Source organism: Armigeres subalbatus, chromosome 1 (genome assembly GCF_024139115.2).
Source record: "Armigeres subalbatus isolate Guangzhou_Male chromosome 1, GZ_Asu_2, whole genome shotgun sequence".
NCBI lineage: Eukaryota > Metazoa > Arthropoda > Insecta > Diptera > Culicidae > Armigeres > Armigeres subalbatus.
In genome coordinates, this window is record NC_085139.1 from 98,333,832 (window position 1) to 98,359,753 (window position 25,922).

A 25,922-nucleotide genomic window follows, 5' to 3' on the forward strand; every position below is an offset into this window, starting at 1 on the left:
TCGTTTGTTCGAATGATTGTTTGGCAGAAAAAAACATTTTCGGGCCAAATGGATCTTTCTGCCAAAAGACCATTTCTATCAAACTGGATTTTCGACCAAATGATTTATTCGGTAAAATGACATTTTTGGCCAAACGACCATTTTGGGCAAACTGAATTTTCAGCCAAGACCAGTTAGGGCAAAAAAATGGGTGAATGCCACAATGCCGAAAGGTGTTTGGCTGAATTTATTATATGGCGTTCTCCCTTCTGGCCGACAACGTCGTTTAGCGGAAATGGACATAAGGCCGAAATGTCGTTCAGGATCTGGTCATTTGGCTATCAGATTTGTTTGGTCAAATTGGTCATTTGACCGAAAATGCTGACCATTCCACTATGGGGCGGCTCCATACAAGTAGGTGGCCGAAAATATTTTCATTTCATTTCTGCAATATTTCACACTTATATCGTAGATTATTGTCTAAAAGATGTGCAATACTTGTTTTGCAGGTCGTTATTACTTCTAAGGTCTACAGACCTTTGATCTCTATGGAATATATCCCTTTTATCTACGAATGTCTCATGTACACAGCAGTCTATAGATGTGTATTTTATTGCAGCGCAGACCTGTAGAGTTCAAACTAGAAAATTGTATACTGTTTTATGTGAATTGAGTTGTACAGATGTTCTAAGTTGCACAAGGACTCCAAAATCAAATACAGGCCATTGCATCTACATACGTAACAGGTTGTCTTTGTAGGATTTTTCAGATTGGTTCAGGCTCTTAACCCGTAAAACAAGTAAAGGGAATACAATATAAAGTTCTATTAAAGCTAAACGAACTCCATGCAATAAAAGCTTCAAGATATATAAGTATACTGCAACAACATTTATTTATTCATTATGTACATGAACATCCTCAACAAAATCATCATTTATTTCTTCAAGATCGATTAAAATATCTGCTATGGTATATTTTTCTGTACTCGAATCTGTTGTATTGCAAGAAGTTTCAGTCACTAAAAAACTTTGAACATCTTCTGGATATTCCAGATTAGATTTATTTTGAAGTCGCTTACCTAAGTTGAGGGAGCTTATAAGCTTAGTTTTGGACCGGGATGCGGCCTGCCATTTTGTTTTTCAAATTTCAAATGCAGATTTTTCAATTTTGTATGGAGTTGACTCTTTTTTTGTTTATCCACAGCGAAGCTTTGGCAGATATATTCCAAAGCTTTTTCAACGCGATCTACCTGACGTCCCTCGTGAGCTCTAAATACTTCAATGAGTTGCCTATAATTCATGATTCACCAAATAATAAGTACAAACACTTCACACGATTTACCTTCGCAATCACAGCTCACTATGCACTCAGATACACATTCATAAATGTTCTGTTTATTTATTTCACCTAGGTACATACCAATAATTATCGAAAGATGTCCTTAGGTACAGACATTTTTGCTTCTTGTATTCACATATTGGATTTTAATTAATATCAAAATTTTACTTTTTATGAAATAATTTCAAATGAAGCCTAGAGTATTTTCGTAAACCTCAAGAGTATATTGTTTTTTTCATATTTATTTGCTTGATACTTGATAGATACCCAAGCAGCACACCTTGTTTCACTACTGAATATTTCACTGTGTTGCAACTATTTGGAAAGAAACAATCTTTGCGTATGTGCCATCAAATATAACTCTCATGCAATCTAAAAAGCGCAAGAGGTGGAGCCTACGGAAACATCTTTCGATTGCAGTGAAATTGCAATAATGTTGCAAAACACTACAGCGTAAAAAAAATAAAATATAAAACTGGATTCGATTTATGGATCTTGTGATTGATAGTCCTTCACTCTACCACAGCACTATTCATCACTTCGAAGGGACTGCATGCTGACTCACCATAAAAACCATACGATTATGAAGTTTTGTACTCGGGTTTCCTGATACTTGATTGCACCATCACAGGAAAAAAATGTGAGTTGTCAAAACGTTGAACGATGCCAAATTAAACATGAAGGCACCTTCAACTTATCTGCAACTTAATTCAAACAAACAATACTGCAACATGAAGCGCAGTATTCTTTGTTTGTTTGTTTCAAATGTCAAACACGTACTGCATTGCAATTTTATTGAAACATTGATCACAATTCGAACGTTTTTGACATCTTGATGCAACTTTTCGTGCCTTTATGTTTTCCAATGCCTTTAATGAAACTGAATAAAACAAGGTGCTTTTAGAAAGATGTTGCGTGTGCTACTTGGGTAATGAGTTGCCTCCTCTTGGTGAGCCTACGCCAAATGGAGTATCATATAGCTGCATAAGCTATCGTGTACACGGCCTACCACGAAGCCTACGACACTTTTCGTGTTATCTACTATCTCTATTTTAACTGTTCTTGATGCTCTTTTGTCATACGCATGGGATTTGTATCCAGCCCATCACAGTCTGCCGTGTATTATGAGAATAATTACATTTAATGTTTCAAAATTAATGACTTTTTTCGAAAAAGTGATCGGAATCGCAGATTTGCAGCCATAAGCAGCTGGAATTTGTTTTAATGCCTTCTGGGAGGTCCAAAGAAAGTCGTAGTGGTAGTCGCTAAGCGAAACTTTGAGAAACTTTTTTTGTATGGAACTTTTTGTATGAAAAAAAAAAAATTTTTTCTTCGGGTCATTTTCGGATGTTTCACTACCTATTTTCCCATAACTAACCCGTTCTTCGCAAGTCCATGAGAAGTCCTTTCAGAAACTTTTTAAAGAGTTGGAAAAGAGCTACTGTAGCCGAAGATATTGACAGTTGAATAATGCATTGATTTTTCAAGAACTAAAAAGTGTCTGGCTCTAATGCCTAATGCTTAGAGTGCTGATATGCTGGGGTTTAATACTCCAAAGCATTAGCATTTAGTAGGTCAACTTGAATTACGAATCAGAGAAAGTCGATTTTTTTTATTTTCGGCCACCTGATTCCCCATAGTGCATTCCATTCGAACTGCATTTTCGGCCAGATTACTTGTTCGGTCAAACGACTATTTTGACCAAACGACCTGTTGGGCAAACGCTTAGGCCAAAAGAAATTTTCGGCCAAGCTGTTATCGATCTAATAACCGTTCCGCCTAACCGATCATTTTGGCCAAATGGCTTCTCGCCGAATGATTTTCGGCTAGACGACCCTTTTCCCTTTTAATAATTTCCAACGGAATTGCCGAAGAACTTATTATAGACAATACACAGAAATTCCTTTAAAATTTTCCGTTTAAATATTGCTTTTTGCGTTGAAACATTTTGTTTCATTGTTTCATTGTTGCACTTGTCTTCAGCGACTATACATAAAAAATACTTTTTCTTGATTGATGACTTCTGAAGGAAGTCAGATTCTTACTTTTTTTTGGAAAAGATGTTTAATTTTGATACGCATAGTTAAGTTTGCCATTTTTAAGGTGTTTTTATAAGATATTGCGAAAAAAAATCGACTGCCGGTGGGACTAGAACCCACACTATTCCATTAAGTACACGGACGTATTACCAATTATACAACAGCTGCCCTTGCGATAAGTTGTTCCATAACAAGCTAATAACGATGGGATATCAGTCAATTCCCCGTATCCATCGAATCTGCTTTGGCAACATTTCACACGCTTTTCTCTCTTCCCAACTATGTGTATCAGAATTGAACAACAGTCGGTTGCGTTTGAATTTCAAACATGTGCTTTTATTTGTCGTATTGAGGCGGGTTTGCTTTTGCAACGACAATAGAGGCTCGCTTGCCACCATCGACAAACTAGCGCAATTCGGTACAATAATAAAAAGAAAACATAGACAAAGATAAATCGATCAATACAGCTACGCCCCTATGAAACTAAGCGCGAGAATTGGTAATACGTTCGTGTACTTAACGGAATAGTGTAGGTTCAAGTCCCACCGGCAGCCGAATCTGTTTTTCGCAATATCTCATAAAACACCTTAAAAATGGCAAACTTAACTACATATGTGTATCAAATTCAAACATCTTTTATAAAAAAAAAAAAATAATAACGCAGTCAAAACTTGCATTTGTCAATACAAATTTTCAACTAAAAGCTCTATTTTTTGACATAAGGGCGCTCACGTAACCAATCGACGGTTATTGTTAAAAATCAGGCTTACCAATACAAAAACTATCCCCTTGTCGCTGAGTCTGGTGCTAAGTGCTCGGCGCGGCAACCCTAAAGGTGGAAATAAAATTTTGGGATTTATGCGCAATACCGAAAAGTTTTTCCGAGTTGTGAAAACTCTTCGAAGATTCTTGCGGATATTTCAAAGAATTGTATGTGTAAATTGATGCTGGGTCATTAGGCCGAATGCTCATTAGGCCGAACGGTCATTAGGTCGAATGGTCATTAGGCCGAATGAGAACTGGGGAGTGAGAAAAGAGTAGTGCACAATGATCAAGAGGTAGAAAGGAAGAAGGAAAAAGGAGGAAGAAGTATGAGTGAAGAAGAAAAAAGGAAGATGGAAGATGGTGGAAGAAGCGAGAAGGGAGAAGGAAGAAAGAAGGAAGGAAGAAGGAAGAAAGAAGAAGGAAGAAGGAAGAAGGAAAGAAGGAAATAAAGAAGAAGGAAGAAGGAAGAAGGAAGAAGGAAGAAGGAAGAAGGAAGAAGGAAGAAGGAAGAAGGAAGAAGGAAGAAGGAAGAAGGAAGAAGGAAGGTGCAAGAAGGAAGAAGGAAGGTGCAAGATGGGAGAAGGAAGAAGGGATAAGGTGCAGAAAGAACGTCTCATTTTTCACTTCCTGTTTCTTTTAGCTAATTCGGCCTAATGGCCATTCGGCCTAATGACCGTTCGGCCTAATGACCTTCGGACAAATGGCCTTCGGCCAAATGACCTTCGGCCTAATGGCCTGACACCGTGTAAATTTCTGTATAATACTCAACAGATATTTCGAAGATCTTTCTGTGGATACTTACTTGATACTTGATGGGCTACAGCTCTTCGATGGAGTATCCTTCTCCACTGGACTCGATTCTGGGCCAATCGCCTCCAGTCGCCCTGAACATTGATGTGGATAATCTAAACAATTTTCTGTAGAAGTTTAAAACCATTTCCAGTAAAAAATCTGAATAATTTCTTATTGGAATCCGAACAATATTCCGCGGAATATAATCCAAACAATTTTACTTTCGGTTCAATCAAAGTTTACCTCACTTGATCAGTACAGTTGCTGATGAAGAATGTGTATAGCCGCCAGACATTCTAAATACTCACGCTCCTCTAATGTGGACGTGTATTATACACATGTGGAAGTATTGGCTTGAGAAATGGATTGCGAGTGATTTGACTATGCGTCCAATTTGGGAATCTCGAGCTCGTTCAGTAGCCTCTAGGTTGCGAAGGCCGACGGCGTACTGTAGGGTCATGGGTTCGAGTCCCATCGAAGGGAAAGTGGTTACCTCCAATACATTTTCCAAATCAATATCTTCCACATAACGTACATATTCACATATGAGTTTTCATAACATTGTAAATCAATTTTACTTTGGAATTCAAAAGAGCTTCCCTGGAAAATCCAAAGAAACGCTCGTAAAAACTTCGAAGTAGTTCTCGTAGAAAATCTGAAAATAATTTTCAAATTAATCTTTTTGAAAAATCTAGAGAATTTTCTAGGAAAATTTATCATATTTTTTCGGCAGTATTTAAAATGCTGTCTCCTTAATGTCTTGAATATGTCCCGAAAAAATTCGGAAAATATCTTTAATAAATGAACGCAAAAATGCCACGCCGATTCACGCCGCCGCCGCTGACGATTTTCGGACACCTCTATCTGCGGAGTAGCCGCTGCCCCAATCGAAGTGATCAAGCGTTACTTGAGGCACTTGCGCAGCTCTACGCAGTGCTAGTCAATGATGATTCCACTAGCACTTTCAGAAGGAACGGGGTCGAGTTATAGATTGACATAACTTCTGTCAGTCCTGGTCTGGCACAAGACTTGGGCTGGAGGGTGGACGAGGGTTACACCCATAGTGATCATCTAGCAGTTCGTTTTAAGATCAACTATGCCATGCAAAATCCAAGGTCCGGGGATCCCTGTCAGATCCGTGGGTTGATGACCAATCACTTCTATAGCGAAAATTTCACCGCGGCCCTGGGACTGGAAGCCAACACTGAAGGTCTAAGCGGAGCAGCGTTGGTAGCTGTTCAATCATGCGAAATGGCCAACGCGACTCCGTGGGGTGACGCCTTCAGGATAGTGATGGCCAAGACCAGAGGGGGCTCTTCACTCCCCGAACGGTCTCCGGATAGGTTGGCGAGGATTATCGAGGTAATCGAGGTGCGGCCGAAATGGTGGCTCCGGTGAGGATCGAAGAATTACTCGCGGTGGCCGATATCCCTGGTAAAGAACAAAGTTCCAGGGTCTGATGGAGTTCCGAACAGCGCTCTAAAGGCAGCAATCATAGAGAGCCCGAACATGTCCAGGCCAGCCATGCAGAGATGCCTCCATGAGTGTAGATTCCCCGAAAGATGGAAAAGACAGAAATTGGTGTTGTTGCCGAAGTCCAGGAAGCCGCCGGTCTACCCATCGGCGTATAGACCAATCTGTCTTATAGACACGACGGGCAAGTTACTAGAGAGGATCATCCTCAATAGGCTGAGCCCGTACGGTACGAAGGGTACGGATGGCCTGTCGAGCACTCAGTTTGGTTTTGGCTGGTTTAAGTTAACGTTGGATGCTATTAACTCGATGTAAAGACCGCCGAGATAGCGATCCAACAGAAAAGGTGAGGTATTCGATACTGTGCGTTAGTGACACTTGGTGTGAGCAACGCATTCACCAGCGCAAGCAGGGATGCCATCGCGCTCTCGTAACACCGGCTTAGCCTGCCGGTGGGGCCTGTACCTGATTTTGGAAAGCTAAAGCTATACGTGACCGATGCCGGTCAGAGAAGCTTGAAAAATAGTTTCTTTATACAAACTAATAAGGAGAAATACCAAATGCATTTGCCCGAAGCATTAATCAAGTGCAATTGTATCTTCTTATTCTTATTATTAGCATTACATCCCCACACTGGAACAGAACCGCCCCTCGTAGCTTAGTGTTCATTAAGCACTTCCATAGTTTATCATGAGGCTAAAATACGATGATACCTTTATGCGCAGGGAAGTCGAGACAGTTTCCAATCCGAAAATTGCTAGACCGGCAACGGGAATCGAACCCAGCCACCCTCAGCATGGTCTTGCTTTACAGCCGCGCGTCTTACCGCACGGCTATGGAGGACACCAAAAAAAAAGCAAATTGTATGTTATCAGCTCGCCGATGTGCTCAAGGACCGTGGATTCGGCATCGTAGCGCTGCAGGAGGTTTGTTGGAAGGGATCAATGGTGCGAACGTTTAGAGGTAATCATACCATCTACCAGAGCTGCGGCAGCACACACGAGCTGGGAACAGCTTTCATAGTGATGGGCGACATGCAAAGGCGCGTGATCGGGTGGTGGCCGATCAACGAGAGAATGTGCAGGTTGAGGATCAAAGGCCGGTTCTTCAACTTCAGCATAATCAACGTCCATAGCCCACACTCCGGAAGCACTGATGATGATAAGGACGCATTCTACGCGCAGCTGGAACGTGAGTACGACAGCTGCCCAAGCCACGACGTCAAAATCATCATAGGAGATTTGAACGCTCAGGTTGGCCAAGAGGAGGAGTTTAGACCGACTATTGGAAAGTTCAGCGCTCACCGGCTGACGAACGAAAACGGCCTACGACTAATTGATTTCGCCGCCTCCAAGAATATGGCCATTCGCAGCACCTACTTCCAACACAGCCTCCCGTATCGGTACACCTGGAGATCGCCACTGCAGACAGAATCACAAATCGACCATGTTCTGATTGATGGACGGCACTTCTCCGACATTATCGTTGTCAGGACATATCTTGGCGCTAACGTCAACTCTGATCACTATCTGGTGATGATTAAACTGCGCCCAAAACTATCCGTCATCAACAATGTTCGATACCGACGACCGCCGCGGTACGACCGAGAGCGACTAAAGCAACCAAATGTCGCCACTGCATACGCGCAGCATCTCGAGGCAGCGTTGCCGGAAGAGGGTGAGCTCGATGGGGCCCCTCTTGAGGGCTGCTGGAATACAGTCAAAGCAGCCATTAACGACGCAGCGGAGAACTACGTCGGGTATATGGGTCGAAGTCGACGGAACGATTGGTTCGACGAAGAGTGCAGACAGATTCTGGAGGAGAAGGACGCAGCGCGGGCGGTCGCGCTGCAGCAAGGTACCCGGCAGAACGAGGAACGTTATAGACGGAAGCGGAGACAGCAGACCCGCCTTTTTCAGGAGAAGAAACGCCGCCTGGAAGAAGCGGAGTGCGAGGAGATGGAACAGCTGTGCCGTTCTCAAGATACACGCAAGTTCTATCAGAAGCTCAACGCATCCCGCAAAGGCTTCGTGCCGCGAGCCGAAATGTGCCGGGATAAGGATGGGAGCATCTTGACGGACGAACGTGTGGTGATCGAAAGGTGGAAGCAGCACTACGAGGAACATATGAATGGCGCTGAGAGTACAGGCAATGAAAGTCAAGGCAGCGGAGGAGATGACTACGTCAGTTCAGCGGACGATGGAAGCCAACCAGCCCCCACCTTGAGGGAAGTTAAGGATGCCATCCAACAGCTAAAGACCAATAAAGCAGCTGGTAAGGATGGTATCGGAGCTGAGCTCATCAAGATGGGCCCGGAAAAGCTGGCCACTTGCCTGCACAAACTGATAGTCAGAATCTGGGAAAACGAACAGCTACCGGAGGAGTGGAAGGAAGGCGTTATATGCCCCATCTACAAGAAAGGCGACAAGCTGGAGTGTGAGAACTTTCGAGCGATCACCATCCTTAATGCCGCCTACAAAGTGATATCCCAGATCATCTTCCGTCGTCTGTCACCATTAGTGAACGAGTTCGTGGGAAGTTATCAAGCCGGCTTCGTTGAAGGTCGCTCGACAACGGACCAGATCTTTACTGTACGCCAAATGCCGTGAATACCAAGTACACCAACGCACCATCTGTTCATTGATTTCAAAGCGGCATACAACAGCATAGACCGCGTAGAGCTATGGAAAATTATGGACGAGAACAGCTTCCCTAGTAAGCTTACCAGACTGATCAAAGCCACGGGTGATGGTGTGCAAAACAGTGTGAAGATTTCGGGCGAACACTCCAGTTCGTTCGAATCGCGCCGGGGACTAAGACAAGGTGATGGACTTTCGTGCCTGTTGTTCAACATTGCGCTAGAAGGTGTCATGCGGAGAGCCAGGTGTAACAGCCGGGGTACGATTTTCAACAGATCCAGTCAATTTATTTGCTTCGCGGATGACATGGACATTGTCGGCCGAACATTTGCAAAAGGTGGCGGAACTGTACACCCGCCTGAAACGTGAAGCAACAAAAGTTGGACTGGTGGTGAATGCGTCAAAGACAAAGTACATGCTTGTGGGTGGAACCGAGCGCGACAGGGTCCGCCTGGGAAGCAGTGTTACGATAGACGGGGATACCTTCGAGGTGGTCGAGGAATTCGTCTACCTCGGATCCTTGCTAACGGCTGACAACAACGTTAGTCGTGAAATACGAAGGCGCATCATCTGTGGAAGTCGGGCCTACTACGGGCTCCAGAAGAAACTGCGGTCGAAAAAGATTCGCCACCGCACCAAATGTGTCATGTACAAGACGCTTATAAGACCGGTTGTCCTCTACGGACATGAAACATGGACAATGCCCGAGGAGGACTTGCAAGCACTTGGAACATTCGAGAGACGGGTGCTTAGGACCATCTTTGGCGGTGTGCAAGAAGACGGTGTGTGGCGGCGAAGAATGAACCATGAGCTCGCCCAGCTCTACGGCGAACCCAGTATCCAGAAGGTAGCTAAAGCCGGAAGGGTACGATGGGCAAGGCATGTTGTAAGAATGCCGATCAGCAACCCTACAAAGATGGTATTCGTTTCCGAAAAAATAAAAATAAAGCTTCACGGATTTTTTAAATATTTGTATCGGTCTTATTACTTAAATTGTCCAAATACACAAAAAAAAACTGCTAAAATGATCCCGACACTACAAGACTATTAAAGAAAAATCTTCAAAAACTTAGAAATTATCTATCGTAATCAAAATGTATATTTTGTTGGCCTAAATAATGTTGTAGAAGATCTCGAAGTGAGACGTCTCACTTTTCACGCCTCATTTTTCACTTTTCAAATGACCTATTCGGCCAAACGACCTACTCAGCCCAATAACCTTTTCGGCCAAATGACCCTTTTGGCCAAATGGTTTGTTCGGCCATATGGCTATTCGGGCGAATGACCCATTCATCCAAATGACTATTCGGCCAAATGACCTTTCCGACCAGGTAGCCTATTCGGCCAAACAACTTTTGGCCTAGTGACCTTTGGCCAAATGGCATTCAGCCGAACGGTATTCGGCCAAACGGCCCTTCTCGTATTTCGATACTTTTAACAGATAGAGCTTCCAAAAAGTCAACAAAGTTTCTTGTAATGTCAAACTTCACAACGTTGCTAAAAAAGCAATTCTTTATTGATTTTTTAACGAGAAGAAAATTTTCATCTCACTTCTAGAATGATTGAAAGCAAAAGCGACGAAATTGAAAGGGGGTACTATTTAATTAGCAGGAATTGCTACGAAGACAAAGAATTTCTTTTCAACGGCGATAGTTAACAGCGATCGAGTATGTTTATACGTTTTATGTGATGTCGGTTATTAAATATCTAGTTCGAAGAAGTTCAAGAAAAACATGACATGTCTTATCAGGGAAAACCTATTGAAAGAGCTTAAAATTATTTACCCGTGATACCGTTTTGACTCAAACTCTGCACATGACTCATATTCCGAACACTCGCTTTTAGATGGCCATTTTGGCTTTATTCGTGTAATTTTCTCCATAGGATCTTAAATATATTTGTAATCTTGATCTTGTGTTCGGAATATGAGTCATGTTTGGGATTTGAACCAAAACGGTACTGTTTTTCTCGGTTTTAGCCGATCGTTGTCGAATTCAATAATAATAATCAACTAGACTTTACCATGTTGTATACAACTTACGAAAATTCGATTAGGGATTACTATATGAGAAGGTGGCAGATGCTTTTTTATTTTTTGCTTATTTTTATGCACACACATCCAGACGGCAAACAGACATTTGCTCAGTTTGTCGAGTTGAGTCAGTTGGTAATATATAACACTATAACTATGATGGTCTTCGACCCTTCTATAAAAACTTTGTTATTGTACGAGAAAGGCGAAAAACGATACAAAGATTGATGTGAAAAATATTGTCAATACGCCTGACGTCTGGGGTCTGCCTCAGAATGATATTGCAAAGACCTTGTTTGTTGCTTACATCCTCAAAGTCTCTCTAACAAATTTTCTCACCGAATCGAAGCTCTAGCCCGAAGGTTCCCCCTTTCTTCCAATGTCCTCAACCGCCGCACTCAACCCAAATCTGAGGGACTTGTCGTCGACGTCGTCCCAGCGCGCAGCCCCAAACTCCCGGGGGGCTCCAAATAGAGCTGCAGAAAACCTCTGCCACCAGCAACAACGTCTCGAACAAAAACCTCGAAAAGAAACTACACAGCAAAATATATGTGAATGTGACTTTACATAAAAAGCTCCCCTCTGGGGGCTCTGGGTCGCGATTCTCGTCTTGTGGGGAGCCCGCCCGGGTCTCAAGAGAGCGAGCGAAGATAAAATAAAATGTAGGCCAACAACTTGGCTCGCAGCGCACCCGCCGCCCGCGCCGCGCTCCGCCAGCAGGCCCTGGTTTTCACTTCATGATCGTCGTCGTGTGTGGAATCACCCTCGCCGCCAGCACACCTTGCTTGGCGGGACACAGTGGGCCACCGATTTTCATTTTATAACAAACAACAACGGAAAAATTATTCATTTGTGCCTATGAAGTAAATTGCTAACACTGTTAGTTTTGTAATTTGTGGAGAAACTAAAAACAGAAATAGTGGCGGCATGTTGAACGCACATTTTGACAAAAAGCAATAAGGAGTAAAAGAAAATTATTCAAAGAATAAATAAGATCAATAAAAGAACATATAAATAAACATTTTGATAACTAAGAATACAATGTCACACTTAATTTTCATTAGTGACCCTCTGTGCGCAGAGTCATGATTCGAACAAAACGACGACGAATGACGTGCCTCTCCTGATGGCGCGCGGTGGTTGATCATGTGCGCGGCACATTAAATTCAAATATTTATTTCCTTTTCTTGGGGCTGGCTCGAGGGGGGCTTTGGGTTCGAGACCTGTCCTACACACACCGGGCGGAAAGGGCCCCGGCACCAGCAAATGGGCCGTGGGCATGCGGATCGATTGGGAATCGCACGGCTTCAGTGGACCCACCAACCAACCAATCATCCCGTTGTTGGTTGGTTGCTTAGGCCTACCAGGAGCTTGGGAAAAAAACAGCGGCAGAATCGGGCTTTCTTTGAGTTCCTAAACGGGTTCGGGTGCGGCGGGGTGCTGGCAGATGGGAGCTTGTTGTAAGTAGTGAACGAATCGAACGGTGGCTAGCTGACAGCGGAAAGAAATGCCTTCTTGTTGCCGACAACGACGACGACGACGCTGCTGGGACCTGGCCGCAGTGAGAGAACTGTGCTACGATGATTGCGCGTAACATATCACTCTTGAGATTTTTTGCTGAGGTGGAGCGAATCAGTCGATGCCGCCGGTAACTATTTTGAAGAGTGTAGAAAGTACGACCGGAAATGTACGACACGATTTGCTGTTTCATGAGGCTGGTGCTTAAGTTTCTTCTCGTTAAACCTGACCGAAGTTGTTGGGTGATTGGAAATCTGTAAGCATTTAGGCACACGAGAATTGTGCTGCAGTTCCACTAAGGTGTAAGCTGCACGTTAAAAATAGATCAGAAAAAGAGCTGGGGGAAGATGATCCCTTCACGGAAGAAATAAACTACTCAATAGTGAGTTCAATTCACCCAACCTCGAACATCCGTACGGGCAGCCAAAATTGAGTAAATGGGGTCGAAGTAGTTTGCCTTTACTCCCATGTTAAAAAAGTACCCAACGGAAAATTTATTTACCCAAATGAAGGTTTATTTCACTCAATTTCGACCTCAGGTAATAAAACTCAAAATTGGCTTCCCGCATCGAACTGGCGTCGATTGTTCCGCTCTTTTGTTTTTGACAACAGAAGAAAGAGTGGATGAAAGAGAAGAGAAAAAATAACTCAAAAGTAAGTTTTAAAAAACTTTTTTTCTTCCGTGTTGGGTTGTATGACATTAGCCAGAAAGTCAGTTGCAAAAATCAATTAAAAATCAGTACGCGCCATTTCCATTACCATTTCATGTGTCATTAGTTTGTTCTTATCCATACCATATCTTGATATTTAAATTATATGTCGGTGCAAAATTTTGATATTTTTGCCTGTTCTTTTATATCAATCAAGTCCATATCATGTTTTGTCATTCTGTTCATGGCTCCCCGGGTAGAAACCGTGATATTGATAACAAAACATGATATTAACTTGTTTGAAATAAGAGTAAAAATAACTAGCGAAAATAACAAAAAATTGCACCGAAATATCATAAAAATATAAAAATATGTTTTGTATCACGTTTTACTGTTAATGAGCCATTTTCGTCTATCTCGGGTTCTGCCTGGGTTGGCATAACGGTCATTTAAAAAACGGACATTTGGCATAATTTTGAGCTTCAGTAGTGGGTCAGTTGGCATAATTTGGAAGGTTGTCCGATGTATTTCCTCACGTAGATAAAGTAGATCAAGGAATGTTCTGATAAATTCACCGTGATGGCAGATATTTTTCGGAAGAACAGACGGACGAAGCGGCAGAACTACTTTCGATAAAGGGATCACATCCCAAGTAACACGCTCTTGAAGACCATAATTTACTCTCCAAGAGTCTTATGAAACCATCATAAAACCAAAATATTACTTGGGATTCATCATTTACTTATTCCAGGCAAACGACTACCTACTTCCGAAAATGGAATCAAAATTCCCGTTGCTGGGAGCAAATACAACATTGCCTCAATCCAGGCCAACGCCTATTTTAAAAGACAGAATTAAATTCACCTTTATCTTATTTCGGGCAAACGCTCGCTTTTGAAGAAGGGATCAAATCCACTATTGCCTTAATCCGAACAAGCACTCCTCAATCCGGGCAAGTGGCCACTTTTAAAGAAGAAATCACATTTACAATTGCATTATGCAGTTACGAATTATTATGTCACGAATGCAATTATGCAGTCATGAATGTACACAAAGAAATTACGGAAAATGGAAAATTTCCGGATTGTTCGGGATTCACTTTCCTTAATCTGAGGGATCAGATATTCTGCCATTTTGTCCGTGGCCAGACAGTAGGAAATGTGCGCGTTTGTGGGTTCAGTCGTTTTTTCTCTGAAGTATTTTGAATAGAGTGACGTTAAGTGCATGTTGTTAATTGTATATTTTGTTTGTTGCTTAGATTGTAAGTGAAGTGGGCGTAGTTAGGAATTGTGTGCGAATTTAGAATAGAATCCAATCGATTAACCTAATGTGCTCGAAATATGTCGTGCTGTGCTCGTGCTAAGCGTTCTGTTTAGTAGCTTGACTATTTTCATTCGCAGCCACAATAACCTCGCATCCAAGCGTGCGAGTTTCTTCCCTCCACGGAGGAAAGCCTCTCCAACAACCGCCAATCCGCTGGAAGCTGGGCGATCTATCAACAAATAGTCCGGCCGAGTCCAGAGGACCTCCACGTGGACAGAGTCCATCATTCGGTCCGCTTGACGCTATCAACGGCCATCGAGAATAGCCATGACTTGTCGCCATCTTCGCATCGCTGCAACATCGTTGTTAGAGCGGGCGATCGACTTGCTAGGCAACATTGACCTGCCCGTAGGTCGACGTAGGTCCGGTAAGCCATAAAAAACTGGTGAGTCCATCTAGTGGATAAAGTTAACTTTTTTGTAGAGAGGGTCGTCCGGAGAGGGCGGCTCGGAGTTGATTTTTTGGGTAGTCAGAAGACTGAAGGGTTGTGCTCATTCAAGAAATTTGATGACCGTCAAAGCGTGCGCGACGATTTACTGCCGCTAGAAGTTTTTGTCACCAGGAGCACAAGCCTAGCACATCAATGCGCTGCTATAAACGTGACGTTACACAACACCTAGAGCACATAATCATAAAGAGGAAGGGACGTTTGGTCGAAATCCATTCGGCCGAATGCCACTAGGCCGAACAAACCATAAGGTCGAAACCCATCTGGCCGAAAGATATTTGGCCGAACGGGTCATCCGACCGAATTGGTCATTTGGCCGAATAGGACATTTGGCTGAATAGGACATTTGGCCGAAACACATCTGACCGAAAGACATTTGACCGAACGGGTTGTCGGACCGAAAAGATTATTTGGCTGAATAAGTCATTTGGCCGAATATTTAATTTGGCTGAATAGGACATTTGGTCGAATAGGTCATTTGGTCGGATAGGACATTTGACCGAATAGGACATTTGACCGAATAGAACGTTTGGCCGAATAGGACATTTGGTCGAATAGGACATTTGTCCAAATAGGTTATTTGGCCGAATAGGTCGTTTGGCCGTATAGAACACATGGCCGAACAGGACCGAATAAAATATTTGGCCGAATAGGTTATTTGGTCGAATAGGTCATTTGGCCGAAGAGGACATTTGGGCGAATAGGATATTTGGTCGAATAGGTCATTTGGCTGAATAGGACATTTGGCCGAAACCCATCTGAACGAAAGACATTTGACCGAATGGGTTGTCTGACCGAAAAGATCATTTGGTCGAATAGGTCATTTGGACGAATAGGTCATTTTGCCGAGTAGGACATTTGACCGAATAGGTCATTTGGCCGAATAGAACATATGGCCGAATAGGACATTTGGTCGAATAGGTCATTTGGTCGAATAGGTCCTTTGGACGAATAGGTCATTTGGTCGAATAGGACATTTGACCGAATAGGACATTTGGTCTAATAGAACGTTTGGTCGAATAGAACATTTGGCCGAATAGGTCATTTGGTCGAATAGGTCATTTGGTCGAATAGGTCCTTTGGACGAGTAGGTTATTTGGCGGAATAAGTCATTTGGCCGAATAGGACATTTGGCCGAATAGGTAATTTGGCCTAATAGGTCATTTGACTGAATAGAATATTTGGCCGAAACCCATATGAACGAAAGATATTTGACCGAACGGGTTGTCTGACCGAAAAGATCATTTGGTCGAATAGGACATTTGGCCAAATAGGTCATTTGGACGAATAGGTCATTTGGCCGAATAGGACATTTGGCCGAATAGGTTATTTGGCCGAATAAGTTATTTGGCCGAATAGAACATTTGGCCGAATAGGTCATTTGGTCGAATAGGTCATTTGGCCGAATAGAACATTTAGCCGTATAGGTCATTTGGCCGGATAGGTTATTTGGTCGAATAGGTCATTTGGCCGAATAGGTCATTTGGTCGAATAGTTCATTTAGCCAAATAGGTTATTTGGTCGAATAGGTCATTTGGTCGAATAGGTCATTTGGTCGAATAGGTCATTTGGTCGAATAGGTCATTTGGGCGAATAGATCATTTGGCCGAATAGGACATTTAGCCGAAAAGGACATTTGGCCGAATCGGACATTTGGCTGAATAGGTTATTTCGCCGCATATGACATTTGGTCGAATAGGTCATTTAGCGGAATGGGACATTCGACCGAATAGGTCATTTGGCCGAATAGAATATTTGGCCCAATAAGTCATTAGGCCGAATAGAACATTCGGTCGAATAGGATATTTGGTCGAATAGGTCATTTGGTCTTCTATAAAGTTCAACACTGGACCAGTCTTCGTTGAACGCACCGCTCGGGAAACCACAAACTTAGAAAAACCACATTTAAGAAGCACTACATAGGCCATTTGGCCGAATAGGACATTTTGGGTCAAACAGTGCTAACAACTATCGGTCACTTAACACTTTCTTCAGCTCGTCAAAAGTTTTCCATTGCACATTTTTCTACTCATATTTTGCATCTTTCTTCAACATCATGAATAATGGAGCAGCTATGACACTGAGCTGTGGAATAAATCTGGAGAAAATCCAACCAATCCCAGCAACTGTTGAACTTGCAGCACATTTTCCGGTACATGGAACTTCTCTACAGCTTGTGTTTTCACTACTCCTGGACGGATGCCATGCTTAGAAACCTCGAATCCCAAAAATTCAACCGTCGACTTGAAAAAGTTTGATTTCTTATGATTTATTAAGAAAATTATTTTGAGCTTTTTAGTGGAATGTCTTTACTTGTCATAAGACGAGTTTGTACAATCAGACACTGAAGACGACCTTACTGTTGAGGTCGAAATACTGTCAATGTCTGTCAAGATACAATTAAGTGGTGGATTGTACAAACTCGTCATAGATTTATTGTAAATTCATTTTCTTGAAGCACTTGAAACACCTCTTTGCAATTTTTCCCAGCAATAACCGAATTATCGATGTACGCCACGATGCCTTCTATACGGAGTTTACTCGTTAGCTGGTTCATGGCGCGCTGGAATACCGAGCAGCCATTAATAAGCCCAAACGGCATCCTCAGGAAATAGTAATGCCCATCGCGCGTCAAGAAACCAGTGCATTCTTGACTGTCCTCTGCTACAGGAATCTGATAATAGCCTGAATATAAATCCACAGTAATAAACACTTCTGCCCCACTGAGCTTATTGAGGCACCATTCAATATCAGACATAGGATAGCGATCTTTTACTGTTTTTTTATTTAGCAGGCGATAATCCATTGCCAGCCGGAACGAAGCATCCTTCTTCGGCACCATGACGACTCGGCTACTATACGGCGAACTCGATTCCTCCACAATACTAGCCTCTATTTGCTCTTCCACTAATCCACGCAAATCGGTTTCTCTTGCATACTCCATTCGATGCGGTTTCACGTACACCTCTAGCGACACCCAACTCATTTATGCTCGACCGGTATCGATTAACAACTTCCAATATTTCTTCTTTGGGCCTTTCCGCGTTCAGATCATCAGCTTCTATAGACGAATCCAAGTAAAAATAAGAAGAAGACACACGACGGTGTTAACTTTGACAGATCCTACAGCGCAGCATAGGATGATCATTTTAAAATGCTTTTAATAAATTCTAGACAAAATGTAATCAAAATCTGATTGATGAACGATACGAAAAAAGTTCTAAATTACATATTTGGAAGCTTATCTCATTTTTTTGTAAATTTTACAAAAATGTATCTATCATACAGTTCGCAATCAGATTTTAATTACATTTTGTCTAGAATTTATTATAAGCATTTTAAAATTATCTTCCTATGCTGCGCTGTAGGATCTGTCAAAGTTAACACCGTCGTGTGTCTTCTTCTTATTTTTACTTGGATTCTATTGGCAATCGATGCACTTTGCTGTCGATTGTAAAAATCGACTCGTATTTTCGAGGCTACACCTCCAGTACCATCTGATTCGTCTCGACCGTCGGTGGACTGAAATTACCATCCCGGCGAAATTAAACTTTTCCGTTGCGATGTACCATCACTATTCCCTTCTGATTAAGCATATCGCGCCCCAATATAATAGCTGTACTCTGCACATAATTGGGCACAACGTTGAGCTTCACAGGTATTTCAATTCCATCCAACTTGACACGCGAACACACTACTTTGTCTACGTTCACTTTTTTTCCCCCGAAACCAATTCAAGTTGAATTTGTCACTTCACTACGGCCCGCCCTATCTGCGAACCGGCATTGGATAGTAGACACTTTACATCCCGAATCAATTAAAGCGTTCAATTGGATTCCGCCAACGTCTACCGATTTCTCAAAATTGTTCTCTTCTTCTACTACTTGCATCCTTGACGGCCCTGACTTCGGTGACTTCGGAATCGGGTAATTTTTTGCCATATGGCCACTAACGCCACAATTGTAACAAAACCTCTCCGACAACACCTCTCAGATGACAACGTGCAGGATACAGCCTTATGTCCAGGCTGGTTACAACGGTAACACATCACCACTTTTTCACTCCTCTTCTCGGTCACTCGTACAGCAGCTGCCTCTTCTGGTGTGTTGACCACTGAGAAAACAACTCTTCTACAGTTTCAATTTTGCCCCCAAATTGTACGCGGTATTTAGAAACAAACTCTCCTTATCCAGCGGTTGCGTATTTCACAATTTTACCTTCAGTAAAGCCCGCTCGTTTCCCGAGACCTATCTGGGAGTAAATGTATTCTTTGATGGTTTCTTCTCTCAGCTTTCGCCACTCCGCCATCAGCGTGTGGTAGTATATGAGATCTCGTGCCGATGGGTATGCACGAACCAACTTCTGTGTGAAGAGCATCCATGTTGCAGGTACATCTTGTACGCCGGCCCACCACAGATTCGATGACCCTCCTAGGTTCATTCGAGCACAATGCGAATTGAAATGCGCTGCCGTAGTCTCTATCCCCTGTATCCATTCCTCCGCTGACAAACATGTTGATTCTTTCCGATTGAATTTAATGACCAATTCACATAGCTCTAGAAAATCTGGACGTCGAGGCACTGGGCGATCAATGCTATTTGAAGAGTCCCTTGTAGCTAACGTCAACCTTTGCTGCAACCGTTCTATTTCTTCTACCTTTGCTTCTAACTCAGCCCTCAGAGCCGCTGATTCTTGTTCCCGTTCTTGAGGCATTTTTCTATTTTTCCTCAAAGTCACAAACTGATCGTTGCGGGGTTCGGACCCTGAAGCGGTATTACTGATTACTCCAAGCTCGCTATCACTATCAAGTTCTTCCTATTTCGACATATAGTCCAGATCACACTTTACCACGCCGATCACTGGCACATGTCCGCAGCAACCTTGTGCTTTTGGACTAGTCACGCTATTCTTTTGTTGTACTATTGTCTACCGAACACTTCTGTTCTAGATCCTTTGTCCACGATCCCACTACGTATGCCACCGCGCGCGGTTGTAAATCCTGTCTACAGCTTGTAAAAGTACCCCGTCCAAACTTGGCCAACTTCACTATTGACCCCACGACTGACTTCCCACAATTCACACCAAGCAAATACAAAACCAGCCAACCAAAGTGGTGGAATTTCGAATCGCAGCATGAAAGCGAACTAGCTTGTTTGCTTGCTAAATGTAGACTCTTCTATTCATTATAAGGAGAAATTGTTTGGGCACGCGGGCACGGATTATCATGTGTATGTATAGGTGTTTTACAGTTTTGCCTGGTAGCACCGACTTCATAAATAGTTTACAATAGGAATATTTTTTTACTATGTCTGAAACTTAGAAAAGGTATTGGAGGCTAACCGCCCCTTCGGTGGGCTTTGATCCCACGATCCCAGTTCGCATGACAGGTGCATTCCCTACTAAGCTACGAAGGACCTTCGTCGTCCACCGTGGTTTGACGGGTACTGATGAAACCAAATTCCCAGCACCAGGTACCAGCCGATCTCTCGCAATACATTTTCAGAACTAACTCTCTCATATGTATTTTTGTACACATGCCAACCAAGTAGGATGAGATAGGATGACGACGGAGGTCTTTCGTAGCTTAGTAGGGAAAGCACCTGTCATGCGAACTGGGGTCGTGGGATCAAAGCCCACCGAAGGGGCGGTTACCCTCCAATACCTTTTCCGAACTAAATCTATCACATGTTGTACATATGCATAATCAAGTTTCAGACATAGTAATTAATTTCCACTCCGGGTGGCTTAATACCCGGCATATAGGCAATTAACTTTGAATGTACTGATATTTTTGCCTTTCTCGTATACTAAGTATACGTAAAGGCTATAATTTCACTCCAAAACCAAACTTTTGATAGAAGGCTCGGAGACCCATAGTGTTATATACCAATCGACTCAGCTCGACGAATTGAGGTGATGTCTGTTTGTGTGTATGTATGTATGTGTGTGTGTGTATGTGTGTATGTGTACACATTTTGTAGACACACTTTTTGGAACTTAGCATTACCCGATTTACTCGCAACAAGTTGCATTTGACGGGGAATGCGGTCCCATTGTTTGCTATTGAAAATTGGCCTGATTGGACATTGCATTTCTGAATTATTGAAAAATCATTGGTTTTTCCCAAGGGTCCCCCCTTGGAAAAAAAATTCAAAATCGGAAAAAAATAATTCAAGAATGGTGGGAAAGCATAGTAATTAACGCAAAAACATGCAATATGATAGAAAATATGCGATCTATCCCCCTAAAGTGCTTTTTTGACCTTTCCTATGTGATTTTTCAGTACATTTTACGATGCACGAGAAAGGCATCATCGCCGCTAGGTGGATTAATCTGGGTTTTTTTGTTTTTCAATAACTTCGAAGCGCATTGGCCCTATTTCTCGTCGAGGGCAAGTAAATCAGATAATAATAACTACCAAAAAGTGTGTCTAATGTTTCTTTGTACACACACATACCACAGGCATCATCTCAATTCATTCGATTAGTATGTAACGTCATGGGTCCTTCTATCGTGTCAGGATTATAATTAGTTACCAATAAGTGTCTATTGTAACGTACCTTAATTTTTCAGTGCTTCACTGCAATATTCTGCAAAGAGAAAAAAAAAAGAATATTTAATTTACCATTCAAATACTATACTACAAGAACAGACAACATCCATAACGCTTCAAATGTGTGACCCAACCCGTACCCTATAGGGCGATGAAATTTACGGATGGGGCTCATTTCCATTATTGCTACACACAAAAGATAAAAATCTTACAATTCTCACTCAACTTTTCAAAAGGACATAAGTAACATTTTGTTTCATGAATTAATATGAATAGGTCGATCAACAGACCAATATGGAAGCTTTTGATTGCAGTACTCAAATTAATTCATGAAAAAACAAAATTTACTTAGGTCCTTTTGAAAAGTTAAGCTAAAATTATTGTATAAAATCTTGGCATATGCAATTCAGCAAGATTGCAATACAAGAAATGTTATCTTTTTATACAGATACATACTGTATCAAAATAATAAGAAATTTTCAGATTTCAATACAATAGTTGTATTCAAATCTGCCAAAATTGTATAGAGTTGAGGCAGGTATTTTCGCCTGCTTTTTTATTTTCGTCAAAGTCTCGAAAACCAATAAGAGAGACACTTTTTTGCCAAACTCACCCGTACCAAATCGTAAGCTCACAATATCACAATAGATCTACCAAATAGGAGAAACTTTCTGGTGTTCTAGCAAATGGACGCTGCTTCCGTTGGTTGTAGCCCCTACGACCATGAACGGAAATACCTGCCGTGTCCCTATACCAAAATTTTATACAGTTTATGTTCTTATGCAGATCTGCATTAAAATCTGCCATCCGCTGGTTGAGTGTTTCAACAACCAATTATTCTCTACCATGATTAAAGGCCAAACATCCTTCAGTATATGTATCGCCATACTCCGATAATCCGTCTGTGTTAGCTTCCACCTGCCTACCCAGAATTCCTAAAACTCGACGATAATGGCACATTTGACGGGAAAGGTCTATTAGCAAACGATCACAGTAAGTAGTCGCCATCAGCCTAAGCCCATTGCATCCATCAATCTGTCACTATTTTGATATCTACCTCCTTCATCCGATCTGACCATGGTTTTTCAAGTCAACGATTCCATTGCCTTCCCACAATAATTGAACAATAAAGCTCAATAGCACCCCATCCATTTATCAATAAGCCTCCCCAGAAACGCCACATGCTAAATTTCACACCAAAGCCATATTTAAACCACCGCAAAAGCGCATTCATGGGACACACAAAAAATCAGCAGCAGCAGATAATGCACAAATATGGTCCGCTCACAATACGGTCGCGAAGGACGTGGCCAGCAGCAGTGGTGACATACGGCCAGTAGTAGCAAACTGCCGTGACCAAACTCACTTTCCGTCACCATTGGCACCGATTTGACATTTCGACAGCCCGGCGCGCCGCGAGGTAAGTAATTTTTATTAATAAATTGTAATCGCGCCCCTCCCTCGCACGCGCCGCATTCTGGCTCCGTTTCCGAATTCTTCACGCACCGCGCCGCATCGAAACGTGCGCCTGTGACGGCGATGTCTGTCGTCTGCGCGTAGTAGGTGGTGGCATGACAAATTAAGACGAAGGTCCCCAACCAGCCAGCCAGCGTTCGGAACGAGAATTTAGCAACAATCGAATCGATCAATTAATATCTCCTTTTTTGGCGGTAATGAATATTTCTTGGCTTTTTTTGTGTGGTTCAAGCGATGCAAGACCGGCTTCCAAGTTTGCAACTTTTCTCGATGTGTCACAATAAATGCTCTCAATTCCAATTGCAGATTGTGGCCAATGTGGCCGGCTAGAACCCGAGTGGCCCAAGAAACCTAAAAATATCATTCCCATAATTGTTCACACGACCTGTATTGACTCAATTTTGGAAATGGCCATTCTTGAGGTCCTATGGATTGTGGCAGATGTGGCCCAAGAACCCTGAAAATATCCTCTCATCATTGTTTTGTGAAATCATGAAATTTGAGGTGCCACACGACCTGTTTTTGCTTAAATTTGTAAATGGTCACTTTTTCCGGGGGCAACTGACCCCAACGGATTTTAGAATAATTCTGAAACCATACTGAATAAAATACTGAGGTCTATAAGAATGGAATGCAAGTTGTTGCGAAGGAATTGGTGAACAAATGTGGTTTTACAGCAGTTTAAATTTTTGAAAGCCCTTAAAAACATGCGTCAGGGACGAAAAGGTTAAAACACTTCAAAAATCGCATAGAACCAATAACAAGCAGGGTTCGTCTTTTTCGTTTCGGTGAGACGAAAACAAACGATTTTCGGGCCGAAGGAGAATTTTTTATCCAAGTCTGTGGCGAGAAACATCTTTCAGTCGCTACTTTTTTCTCTAGAACAAACCTTGCGAAAACCTTGCACTTTTGATGGTTCACCACATGTGACTGTCAACCAATTGTCCCGGCTACTTTGGTTACTATTGATTTGACAATCAGTTGTGGCACGTATCAGGCCAATTTCAATAGTTTCAAAGCTACTGAATATTTGCTAGATCGCGGCAATTTCCAGTGCCGTTTAATTTGATTATACAACAAAGCCACAATGTGGCCATCTTGGAAACCACGTGCTTTAACGCAAATAGAAGGGAACAATGCTAGATCAATTTGCTTATCTATGTTGAACAATCGATCTAAATTCCAGAATTGTAGGACCATTTTTGCGACATCACCTTAATTGCGGCCTTGGAAAGTTATCACACCAAACACCCCTGGACAAAAAGTAACATTGCAAACACGCCCAGTATTACCACCTTTGCTTTAAAGATATAAGCTAGTACTATGGCATCCAACGAGCCCCCATCAGATGGAGAACGTGCCACGTGCCTCAGCTTCCTTACGAATAAGCGTGAGGCAATCCAGGGATGGCGACAGCATTACGAAGAGCACCTGAACGGTGAAGTGGCAGTCAACGATATGGCGGTGTTGTGATGAATCTGGGAGCACGCATGCAGGGCATGCATTTTACAGCTCCGGAGCTTCAGGAAGACTGACCGGCCGAAAACCAACAAAGTCCCTGTGATTTATCGATTACCAGGAGAGCTACTGAAATTTGGTGGAGAGACACTGGCTACAACTATCGTTAAGTTCAGATATTATAAACATTCAGCAAAAAGCCTTTTTGTAACATGTGTTCTTCTCAGACGTAAAATAATTGAAGTATGATTCTGCGAAATTGTGATTTGTTTATGTAGTTTAACGACGTCCGATAGATTTCTTAAGCTCAAAAGTATGGTCAAACTCTGGTGGAACGTTTTATCAGCTATACATATCCTCGATATCGGAACTCAACAATAGTTTAATTACAATTATTATACTAGAAATACTGCAGAATGCTATTAGCAGTGAAGTGATGTTCTATGAAGCTATTTTAATTCAAAAGTGTGGTTAAGACAATGAGATCGCTTCATTGACCATACAGACCTTCAAAATACGAACCAAAGAAAAATGTGAAGTACCGCTAATTTGCTTATCTTTAACATGTTTAGAATGGTGTTCAGTGAAGCTATTTCAGTTCAAAGCTTCATATAAAACTTAAAGATCTGATCACCAGAACAGTTTTGAGTACTGTGGATTTCCTAAGATTAGTTCAAATTCCAAATCAATGTAGAACGCTTTGTAGACTATACAGACCTTCAATATCTGTACTCAAGAATAGTTTGGAGTACCAAGGATCTCTTAGGAAAACTGTGACATGTTCATAATAGGGAAACAATGGAGCTATTCCATCTCAAGGCCGATATCGCGTAGACAGCTTGATTGGCATTACCAACCATCAAGACCTAAACTTGGGAATAGTTTGGAGTATAGTTGATGTTTTGGGAACACTATGAAATATTTACAATAGTCAAATAGTGTTTCAAAGAGTTATGCCAATTTGAAAAAATAGAGGCTAAGACCCCGTAGATTACTTTATTGACAAAACAAAACTTCAAGATCTGAGCTCAAGAATAGTTTGGAGTAGCGTTGAAGCTCTGAGAATACTGTTACATGTTTATAATAGTGAAGTGATGTTCTATGGAATAATTCCATTTCAAAAGTGTAGCCAAGATCCCGTATAACGTAATGTTATTATGTCTCAAGTAGCTGTCCCAACTTCAAATTACCACTGATGAGACCTGTGCGCCGATCTACTTTGAGCCGGCGGCGACATGAATGAGAATTCCAGCAAGACATTCGTGAAAATCTAACAGAGTTTTTCAGAAAATTTTCCAGTAGTTTCTCAATCAGAAATTTTGCGAATTTCTCCAAAATATCTTGGGGGAGAATCTAAAATGATTGGAATCAGTTTCCCAGAATTCATGGAGCAGGAATTTTCTAGAATTCCGTAGGAAGAAGAAAAGAAGAAAAATGAC

The 25,922-nt window shown here is 42.1% G+C and overlaps 1 protein-coding gene across 3 annotated transcripts in view; it reads right to left on the minus strand.

Annotated features, from left to right (window-relative positions):
- LOC134203508 (leucine zipper putative tumor suppressor 2 homolog) overlaps nt 1-25,922 on the minus strand; it is a 286,600-nt gene that overhangs the window by 189,941 nt on the left and 70,737 nt on the right. For all 3 annotated transcript variants that reach the window (XM_062678376.1, XM_062678382.1, XM_062678370.1), the window contains exon 3: nt 21,557-21,586. The gene's annotated coding sequence lies outside the window, so the exon portion shown is untranslated. The remainder of the gene's footprint in view (nt 1-21,556; nt 21,587-25,922) is intronic.